Consider the following 10,736-nt stretch of genomic DNA (forward strand, 5'->3'; position numbering starts at 1 on the left):
TTAATAATATGGTTTGCACATCTCCCCATGCAAGTGCTGTAACGGCTTCATTCTTTGTAATGTCTGTGTAGCGTCACACAGTATTGAGCGAACCAGCATGCATTTTACAACTTCCTACTGATGAACTCTTAGCTGCCTTCCAGTCTTTCTCTTGTCACAAATAGTGCTGCAGTTGCCATCTTCGTCTTTGGAAACAAAAGAAGACATTTTTTAAAAGAAAGTAAGAAAGAATGGACCATAGAATTTTGAGATGAGAGGAGAATTACTTTTTACTGTGTACTCTTTTGACTTCAATATAGTTTCGACTATGTGCTTTTATTACTTAATTATTATAGTATTTTTTTCTCTATTTTGTGAGTTAAAAAAATAAGCAAGGGAACTGATTACAAGGATCTACATAAAACCTCCTCCCTTGGGGGATGGACAACAGAAAAGTGGGCGAAGGGAGACATCGGACAGTGTAAGATATGACCAAATTATAATTTATAAATTATCAAGGGTTCATGAGGGAGGGGGATAGGGGAGGGAGGGGAAAAATGAGGAGCTGATGTCAGGGGCTTAAGTGGAGAGTAACCGTTTTGAGAATGATGAGGGCAATGAATGTACAAATGTGCTTGACACAATGGATGGATGGATGGATTGTGATAAGAATTGTACGAGCCCCCAATAAAATGATTTAAAAACAAACAAAAACAAGCAAACTGATTCAACAGTTTATATGTATTTTACTAGTTTTACAAGTGGACTTAGCCATGTGGTAGTTATACCATCTCATGTCCACTTGAGGATATTTAGAGTGAATGAGGTGGCATCTAGCCTGTCAATCAGATCACAGCCTGATGATGTCTCCTTGTGGGCGTGGCCTTCTCATGAGGATTCTGGGAACGTCCTCTCTCTCACTCTCTCTTTTGGCCTCGGTCTTCCTGTTGACAAGCCACGTGGAGACTGGCTGAGACCATGAGGAGCCCCTCTCTCCGCTTCACCTTCCTGCTGAGGAGCCACACTCAGAGAGCTGGAGGAGCATCACGCCAGCGCTGAGATGCTTTCACTGCCACTGGGATCCACTAGGCTTTCCACCCACCAGCCTGTGATCTTCCTGCATTCAGCATCATTGCAAGTGGCTACGTAAGTCTGAAGAGTAATGGATGGACTAGTATCACACATACGAGCTAATATTGGACTTATGGACTTGATCTGGCCTCAGCTGGGATATTTTCTCAATATACAATTGCTCTTAGATATAAAGCTCTTCCTTATACATATACGAGTGTCTCTGGATTTGTTTCTCTACTCAACCTGGACTAACACAACCCCATGCATATTTTTTATTGTGAGAAGTATATAGGTAACAGAAGGTTCTTACAGTATTCCCACATCACATTGTTCATCCATCACTATTAACCCTCCACACTCTCGTGATTTCAAAATTTAAAAATAAGACCATCTTTCCATTTATTTCTTTGGTTTGCTCAGGTTGGTTGCTCTTTTGGCCTTGGTTTTAGACCTCTCCACTGACCTCCTCCAGCCCAGGAAGCCTCTGGTCCCCTGTTGCTTGGTCCCTGGCTTTCTTGGATTTTCCAACAGACAAATGGCTTCTGCAAACCCAACCCAGTGCTCCCTGCCAACTGCAAAGTAGAAACAGGCACGTTTCCTTCCAGAGCCAGTCCAGGCTGCCTATCGGATGGAATGCTGCCTTTCCCTACATTTCCAGACAGGAGGGGCCTGCAGGACCGTGCCATCTGTTTGCCTTTCCTTCTCTTCTTTTTAATCCCCAAAATTAGCATCCACACATCACAAAGAGCTCTAGCACGCTTGCCCTGGAAGCTTCTTTCTATGACTTCCATTCCGACAGACCTTAGCGAGAGCTGTTCATGATGAATATATTGTGGTTTGCTATCCTTCCTCAGAAAGAGAGCCGGATACAAAATGGTTAAATACTGTGTAGGTCTTGTGCTTTTAAAAATACTTAAAAAAATTAAAAGATGCCATTGTCAATTTTCAAATTCCATGGTGTTAAAATGTTTTATGTAGGTCAGCTCTCTTATTTTTTTTTTTGGTGGGGGTGGGTCGGGGGTAGTGGTGGTTCTTTTTAATACCCTGGCCTGAGGGTTTTAAAAACGTAGAAGAACTTCACAAGTGTTTATTGCGGGTGCTTTTTCAAATGTATATTTCATAAGTCAGTGGAGGAGCAGAAGAAAGAAACCCTTGCTCAATTGTAGGAGTGGACACTCTCTTCCTAACCCCCACCACCCAGGCGGAGCTGGACTTAATGACTCCCTTCCAAAGGCTAGAGAAAAATTCACCTTTAGCAGCAGGGGACTCTGGCAAGCGTTAAGCCAATGATCAAGGTTAACATCAACAGAAGTGCCATGCGGCTATCAGCTACCCCCTAGTATGAAGTAATGGGAAGGGCACCTGGCCTCAGTGTCAATCTTTCCCCAAAGCCATAACCCAAGTCTAATTATGAGAAAATACTTCAGGCCAACCCAAATTGAGAGGCCTTCTATAAAATGCCAGGCCAGTACTTTTGAAAAGTGTCAAGGGCAGGAAAGTCAAGGAAAGATGGAAAAACGGTCACCGTTTTCAAGAGGAGACCAAAGAAATGGGACAACCAAATGCAATGTGGCCTCCTGGCTTGGCTCCGGGAACAGAAAAAGCACATGCTTGGAAATTAGGTGAAACCCAAATAAGTCTGAACCAGTTGCCATTGAGTCGACCCTGGCCAGGCGACCCATCCGTGTCAGAGAGGAACTGAGCCCCTGGGGTTTCCACGGCTGATGTGTCAGTTCAGCAGCAGATCACCTGTCCTTTCTTCTGAGGTGCCTCTGGGTGGGCCCTACCTTTCTAATTAGCAACTGAGAGCGTTCATGATTTGCACCACCCAGGGACTCCACTGCCTTTGTAGATCCTGTCTTGGCTGTAGTTTTCCAGAACAATCATGCTTATCGTTCCGGTGGCCAGTGGATCCATTCTGACTCATCGTGACCCATAGGCTTTCCAGGGATGGCATCTTTACGGAAGCAGCTGCAGCATTTGCCTCCCAAGGAGCAGCTGCTAGTTTCAAGCCCCCAGTCTTTCAGTTAGTAGCTGAATGCTTCAGCACTGCGCTACCTGGGCTCCTGACACGAGTCGTTAGAACATTCTGAACACATTGAAGATGCTATAAGCCACCGTGAATCCATCACTTCTTTGAAAGGTTTCTGATCCACAAATGAGCTAGGGAAACACAGAAAGCAGACACTTACCACTGGGCCACAGATTCCTGACTCTGCATCTCGAGTCGAGAGAGTCTTTGCAAGGGCTCTAAGTCTATGATAAGAAGAGTTTGCATCTTTTCCCTCTATCTTGTAGGAGGATGAACAAACTTCTCTCCTTTGCTTTCTATTTGATCACTGAAAGGGAGACTTTCATAAGGAAAACCCAGAATAAGACCGTTAGGAACAAGGAGTCTCCCATCAATGTCAGTCCCTAACGTGGTTGCTGGAGAAAGCACAAGAGGGAGAAAGCGACTACATGACCTTTTCTGGACTCCACTCAAAGTCCCAGCCACAGAGCCAAAGGCTAGCTGACATTCAATAGCAACTAACAACTACGAGGGCATGCGCCTCAAGATGGTTTGTTTGTTTTTCAAATCTATGTATTTACATTTTTTTTACAAAACAACCTTGTCATCTTCAAAGTACTCTCCATTACATTTCATACATTTTTCAAATCTGTGATTCCATTCTTCCATTGTTCAAACTCATCTGTTTGGATGGCTGAATGGTTTTGCTGTTTGGATGGTTTTTTCCATAAAAAACAAACAAACCAGAAAACCTACTAGACAAATTCTAAAAGAGCTGTAACACTTGCTCCCTCGTATTTTCTTTACCTCTTCTATGTCCTCAAATCGCTGTCCTTTCATGTCCCTCTTCATTCTCCAAAACAAAAAGAAGTCACATGGAGCAAGGTCAGGTGAGTAAGGTGTGTGGGGCAAGAGAGGCATACTGGTTTTTGCTCAAAGTGGCACCCTGAGATGGCTGCCTGAGCAGATGCATTGTCATGGTGGCAAAACCAGTCCCCTGTCTGGCACAAGTCAGGCCTTTTTTGACAGACATTGTTACACTATCTTTTTAGAACCTCTAGATAGAAAGCTTGATTAACAATCTGACCGAGTATCATCTGGATCGTTGATTTCACTTGACAAGGTTTTTGGAGGCTGAGGTGATGATGGCGTCTTCCACTGGCTTGATTGATGTTTGCTTTCGGGGTCCTAAGAATAGTACCATGTCTCATCATCAGTAATGACCTTGGGGAAAAGTGTCTGGGTCACTTTGGAGCTGTTCTTACAAAGCACGGCATGTTTCCACTCCTTGCTCCTTTTGCTGGTCAGTCAGAACCCCAGGCACAAATTTCACAGTGACCCTTCTCATTCTCAAAGCTTCTGCTAAAGTTTGCCGAAGTAAGCTCCAAGATAGATAGTCCAGATAACTTCCCCATCTCTTCAATGGTCCTTCATAGGTCTTTGAGCACAAGTGCACAGATTTTGTCAAGATTTTTGTCCATTCAGAAGTTGACGGTTTGTCATCAATCAACATTTCACCATTTTAGAAATGAGAAAACCACACATACACTTGAATTTTTCCTAGAGCGCTGTCCTGGTAAAGCTGTGTTCAACATCACAACAGTTCCCGTGACATTTTTCCCGAGCAGGAAACAAAATTTCACAGCTGCACACTGTTCTCTTAAATTGGCCATCACAAAAAAACAGGTTTGAGTAAAACTGCTTTTATGAAAAAAATTCACTGTGACCAGAGAGAACCTTCCCAGGTGATGCCACTGGGTGCACTAACTCAGAGTGAGCTGCTGGATGCTCGCCTACCAGGAAAAATGCATACTACGAAAGAAAGCTCTGCCCAGTGGAGCTTTTTCCCTTTTTGTTTTTTTGGGGGGTACCCCCCTGGATAATTGAATAAATCCTTGAGTGGCACAATCAGATTGGACTCCACCATTATCCTGAAAATTGGCAGTTTGAGCCCACCCAGCAGGGCCCTGGAAGAAGGTCCTGGGATCAGCTTCTGTAACAATGCTGTTGTGAGGTGCCGCAGTCAGTTCCCACTCCTAGCAACTGTGTGCACAACACAACGGGCCCCTCTCTGGCCCTGCACCATTGGCTGTTATGCTTGGGCTTATTGTTGCTGTCGCGGTGTCAATCCATCTTGTTTTGGGTCTTTTTCTTTTTACCCTGACCTTCTTCTTTATCAAGCTTGGTGTCCTTCTCAGGGAACTGATCCCTCCTGATAACATGTCCAAAGTGTGTGAGATGAAGTCTCGCGCTCCTCACGTCTAAGGAATATTCTGGCTGTACTTTTTCCAAGATAGGTTTGTTCATTCCTCTGGCCGTCCGTGGTATATTCTTCACCGGCACTATCATTCAAAGGCATCAACTCTTTTTGGTCTTCCTCATTCACAGTTCAGCTTTCACGTGCATAGGCAGCCGTTGAAAATACCAGGTGTGTGGTCATCTTCAAAGTGGCATCTTGACATGTTAACGCTTTAAAGAGGTTTTGCTGCAGCCGATTGTTCAATGCAATACCTCCTGTGATTTCCCCACGTCAGCTTCCTTGGAAAATGATTATGGATCCAAGCAAAACAGAACCCTTGACACCTTCAGTCCTTTCTCCACTCACTGTGATGTTGCTCATCAGCCTCGTTGGGAGAGTTTTTGAGTGCCTTATGTTGAGGTGTAATCCCTACTGAAGAATGGAGTCTCTGATCTTCAACATGAAGCGCTTCAAGTCCTCTTCACTCCCAGCAAGCAAGTGTGTGCCCCCTGCCTACCACAGGCTGCTCAGGAGCCCTCCTCCAATCCCCACACCACACTCTTCGTCATCTGGTCCGGCTGCCTGGGGTGATTTGCTCAGCATGCTGATTGAATACACATGGTTAAAGCATACGACCTTGACCCCCTTGCAGTAGTCCTACTGTGGAACACAAGGGGACAAAAGCACGCGTCGGAGTGGACTTCATGGCAACAACCTTTTCATCTTACAAATTGACTGGCCCAAAGTTTCTTGTTCAGCTCTTTAGAAGCATCTAAACGTTGACTTTATAAAATCTCCCCTCGGTTTTTTTCCCACAGTGGAAGTCTTTCAAGGCTCTTGTTGGGAGGAGGTGGTGGTGGAGGATAGCATGAGCGCATGGAGGCAAAAATGGCTTGGTAAACTACAGAGCATTCCCGTGCATGTAAACGACTTCAATCCCAAGATCCCCCACCCCCTACCCCAGGGGAAAAACAAACAAACGTGCAAATGGTCCCCCCCATTTAGATTGTCTCCCTCACTGGGCAGTTAGCAATTTCTCCAAGCGGCTCACACCCGTTCCCTCGGTGACACCCTTGCCCTGTGCTGGGAAGGCCAACAAGAGCCCACTCCGCCAAGCCTGGACTGGTAGACAGCCTCAGTGCCTGTGGAGAGAGGGGCTCGGTTGCTAGGAGACCAGCAAGAGTGGGCAGCCCGCCCCCAAGCAGGTTAGAATCCAGGGAGGAAGGGTTTAAAAAGCCTATTTCCGGCTGCGCCTGCTGGAATTGAAATTCTCTTCAGAGTCCAGCCACCAGTGGTACAATCTGCTCACATTACTGGTATTGAGAGGCCCTTGGAAGGGATCTATTTGGCCGTTTCTCAGGACTCCCTCCCACAGTGTCTAGAAAAGCAGACACTTAAAAATATATTTTTACAATGTTTGTTAAGGAGTAGATGGAGTCAGTAGCCGAAACAGAGGCATGACAGCAAGAAAACCCAAGCACATCTGATCTTGACCCTTGGACCCCGAAGAGGAAATAATCGTGGTCCCCCTATGTTATCTTCCTGCACACCTTGCACAACTGCTCAGGACAGCAAGGCAGGTGGCCGTACGGAACAGAGTGTTGGCTTTTGTTTTTCAAGCCCACAAGGGGCATGTCCAATGGGGCTTTCCTCCGCAGTCCATTCCTGGACACACGCATGGGCCTCTGGGCTAACGCAGGGAGGTTGACATTGTATTTCAGTTTCCCCTTTAAATCCGATGGAGAGAATCGGATTTTCCAACAAGGAATTTTGGGGGGTGTTTGCTTGTTTTTTGTTTCTCCAACACACCCAGGACAGCCAAGAAGGCAAAACTCTCTCTCTCTTGCTTACTCGCTCGCTGTTTTTTGAACCCTCTGAGGCTTCAACAAGCTATACTGACACAACTGCCTGGCACAGACTATGGGAGCCCAGAGTGATCAGCTGGACAAACAGTGGAGTAAATAGGTGCATTTAGAGTCGTTGATGGCCGGGTGCTCCCGGTCGCAGGACAACCCACCAGCTCTGAAGAGGTTCCAGTGCCCCTCCGCAGACAGGCTTTATTCAGCTAAAACAGAATGTCTCATGACAAGCCCAAGAACAATGTCAGTCTTTCCGGGGGCACCCCGGTCTCCAGCCTGCTTTCTAGGCAGTTGGGGCTGGGAGGGTAAGGTGAAGGGCGTAGGGTGGAGGTGCGGGGGGACAGTAATTGGTTGAGGAGAGCAGGATTGGGGAAAATAGAGGACACGCAGGAAGCAGAAGCTGGTTAATGGAGATGAAGAGGAAGGCAGACAGACCTGAAACCTGAGAATGATGTGCACTGAAATCAACCCGACTACAAACCTTCATTGGCTCATAGTGGGATGTGTGAGGAACAGGAGGATGAGCTGGTGGGGGTGGCAAGGTGGGGAGGTGGAATGCATAGCAGTCTGCATGTGAATGAGAACTCACAGAATCTCAGGTCTGCCTGGGTGTCCAACACCTCGAAAGAAGTGGGCAAGCTCTACAGCCGATTCCTCCCAATCCCTCTGTCCTGTGGAGTGGAAATAAGGACTTGGTCATGGAGACTGAATGGAACAATCAGGAGCTTGAGTATCACGTAGACCTGGGTTCAAATGCTACCTTGTCCATTGACTAATGTGAGACCGAGCTTGGACATGGTATTCAAGCGCCCGCATCTGAATTTTACAAATCTGTGACATGAAGCCTGGGTAGCCTTCCTCAGTGGGATAGCTTTTGCAAAAGCCCAGTTCCATCTACCTTCTCACGCCAGATTTAAATCTCTGTCCTGGGAGAGAGGAAGAGAGGGAGAGAGAGACTGGTTGCTGATTGTGATGGTCGGGGCAGGGCACTATGATTGGCACCTTTCACCAGAACCGCACGGGTAGGAGAAGGGCATTTCTCTAAAAGACAAAAACAAAACAATGATCCAAATGAAACAGCTCCACAAGGATTCTTGAGCCCCTTCGACTGAGCACCAGGCGAAGCTCTCCTCCTTGGGAAGTTTATGGTGAAGCAGTGCTCGGTGTCGCGTGCTGTGGGGTCCATTTCGACCCACAGTGACCCTGTGTGACAGCGTGGGGCTGCCCCATAGGGTTTTCTAGGCTGCTGTCTTTAGGGAGGCAGAAGATCAGGTCTTTTCGCCCACAGACTAGTTGGCTAGTGGCTTTGAACCACCAACCTTTCACACAGCACCCCAGTGGTACTGGTGTAACCACTGGGAATCCAAAGTGATGGCAGCTTTTGAAATCTCCAAGAAATATTCCTCTGGCCCTTGGAGCACCTTGATGGCTTTGATCACACCTCCTAAGAGGAGACCCGGGACGACTGGTCAGGTGGTCCCCCCAGCTTTCCTCATAGGCAAAGCAGAGGGCACCGCTCACTCACTCTGCTATCGAGACAAGGCTGACTCATAGGGATCCCAGGTGTGTTTCTGAGACTCTAACTATGGAAGAGCGTAGAAAGCCCCATCTTTCTCGTGAGGAGCTGCTGGTGGGTTTGAACTGCCGACCAGGGGGATCGCAGCTGAACATGTAACCACTGCACCACCAGGACCACCCAAATATCCCCCACAGTCTCTGGGTCCCCAAGAAAACCCAATTGCCTCCTTCTGGGCATTGGAATCCAGAGGGTCAATCTTTCTGTCAGAGGCTACCTTCTCCTCCTCCCTCATGAGTAAGCATGAGTCTGTGGGCCTTCTTTCTACCCTCAAAGATTCAGCTCCGGGTGTGCCGGCCCCTTTGGCCAGCTCCATGGGTCAAGGGTGATGAGAGTAAATGTCAGTGGGCTATATTCAGGTCTGGTTAGCAGGTAGGGCCTACGTTCTGCCAAACTGAACCACAACACCAGCGGCAGTAGGTGAGTCTTGGTGCGAAGGTGCCCTGGGCTGGGCTGGGCCCTGGCTCTAATCAAAAACGGAAGAAGCCAGTCAGCCAGCTCCCTGTAGGTCTGCCTTTCGATCACCTGCTGATCAGTCTGCAGCCTCACTGGGTCAGCTGAACACTGAGGTTGGGGGGAGCAGCCTAAGAGGTCTCCCAGGAGTGAAGGCAACTTTCTGGGCCAGATACAGGTTACCATGGCAGCAGTCCTTGTGTCCCTGGCTTAAGTCACTTCATATAGGCAGGATCTAGCGCTACCTGATCCGTGATTGAAGGTCATTGGGGGAGGAGTCTTGTTTGCCAATCATCTCCCCCTTCCCAGCATAGCCCTGGCTAAGCGCTCCATGTTTAAGGTGGCTGAATGCCAAATAAGTTGTCTACTCCCACACATCCACATGCACCTGAGGATGACCCATATTTGACCCTCCCCAGGAAGGTGGAAAGACCACTCTTACTGGCACTCTGTGGGTCATAAGGTAGAGCCCTCCCTGCTGCATTCTGAAAAACCTAAATCCTCCCCTCCGTGCTAAGTTCATCATGCCCTTGTATGGGGTCCAGGCTCCTGCCCATATCCTATACTGAACAGGTCAGGGCTGCCCCAAAGGGGTAGATGGGTGGAGAGGTCCCGGGGCCAGGTCAAGTACGAGGGAGCTTCAAAATTCCTGGAGAAATCCGTGATCTTTCAATTCCGTTGCTTCAGTAACATCTTAAACCCCCCCTGTGTGTGATTTAGAGAGTGAGTCAAAGGATTCACAAGCCAGCGGGGGTCTGAAAGCACGAATAAAGACATGGAACTCAAGTCAGAGAAAAAGCACAGCAAGGGGTTAATACAAAGCAAGCAAATTACCATCCAGTACAGAGTGGACCTGCACTCCACAGGGTTTCCTGAGCTATAATCTTTATGGAATCAGACCACCAGGCCTTTTTTCCGCGCACGGCTGGATGAGTTTGAACCCCCAATCTTTCTGTTTGTAGCTGAGTGCAAATGAGAAGCGTTAATGGGAGACAAATCTAGGGGTGGGCAACCAAGGAACTGGAGAGAGCTGCCATTTTGCTTGGGCAGGTGGAGTCACACCAGGTGAGACAAGGGTCTAGACACAGGTTCCAGGATGAGAATGGGCCATCAGGGCCAAGCCCTGGTTTCAGGCCACGAGGCTGGGACCTCGGCAAGTGGGGCGGGAGGGAGCACCTGACATGGTGCCAGCGGCTGGCAGCCACATGGACTCCCAGCCTGTGTCACAGCAATCCCGAAACACCTGCCACACCTCAAGCTGCCTTTTAAGGAAAGTGGCCCAGACCGGTTTCTTCCTGTGTCAGTTGTTATTGCTTATACTATGTTTTGAGTGACACCAACGGAGTGACCTGATCATAACTGGCTTCACCAGGCACTGATGCCAAGCGCCAAGCCAAAGGCACCTGTATTGAACACACGTGAGGTAGAACAACTGGCTCAGAGGTAGGGTGACAGAAAACCTGCCACGTGAGGGCACTTCATACTAGAAAGCGCAGATACAGCCAATTCCTTTCTCTCTTTGGGGGAAAACAGGATCGAGGTTGG

At 47.9% G+C, this 10,736-nt stretch overlaps 1 pseudogene; it reads right to left on the bottom strand.

Annotated features, from left to right (window-relative positions):
- Positions 1–3,778: 3,778 nt before the first annotated feature.
- Positions 3,779–3,850, bottom strand: LOC115867947 (annotated as a pseudogene).
- Between the last annotated feature and the right edge of the window lie 6,886 nt (positions 3,851–10,736).

This window comes from Echinops telfairi, unplaced genomic scaffold, assembly GCF_000313985.2.
Source record: "Echinops telfairi isolate 266 unplaced genomic scaffold, ASM31398v2 ScPeMD7_7475;HRSCAF=8513, whole genome shotgun sequence".
Lineage (NCBI taxonomy): Eukaryota > Metazoa > Chordata > Mammalia > Afrosoricida > Tenrecidae > Echinops > Echinops telfairi.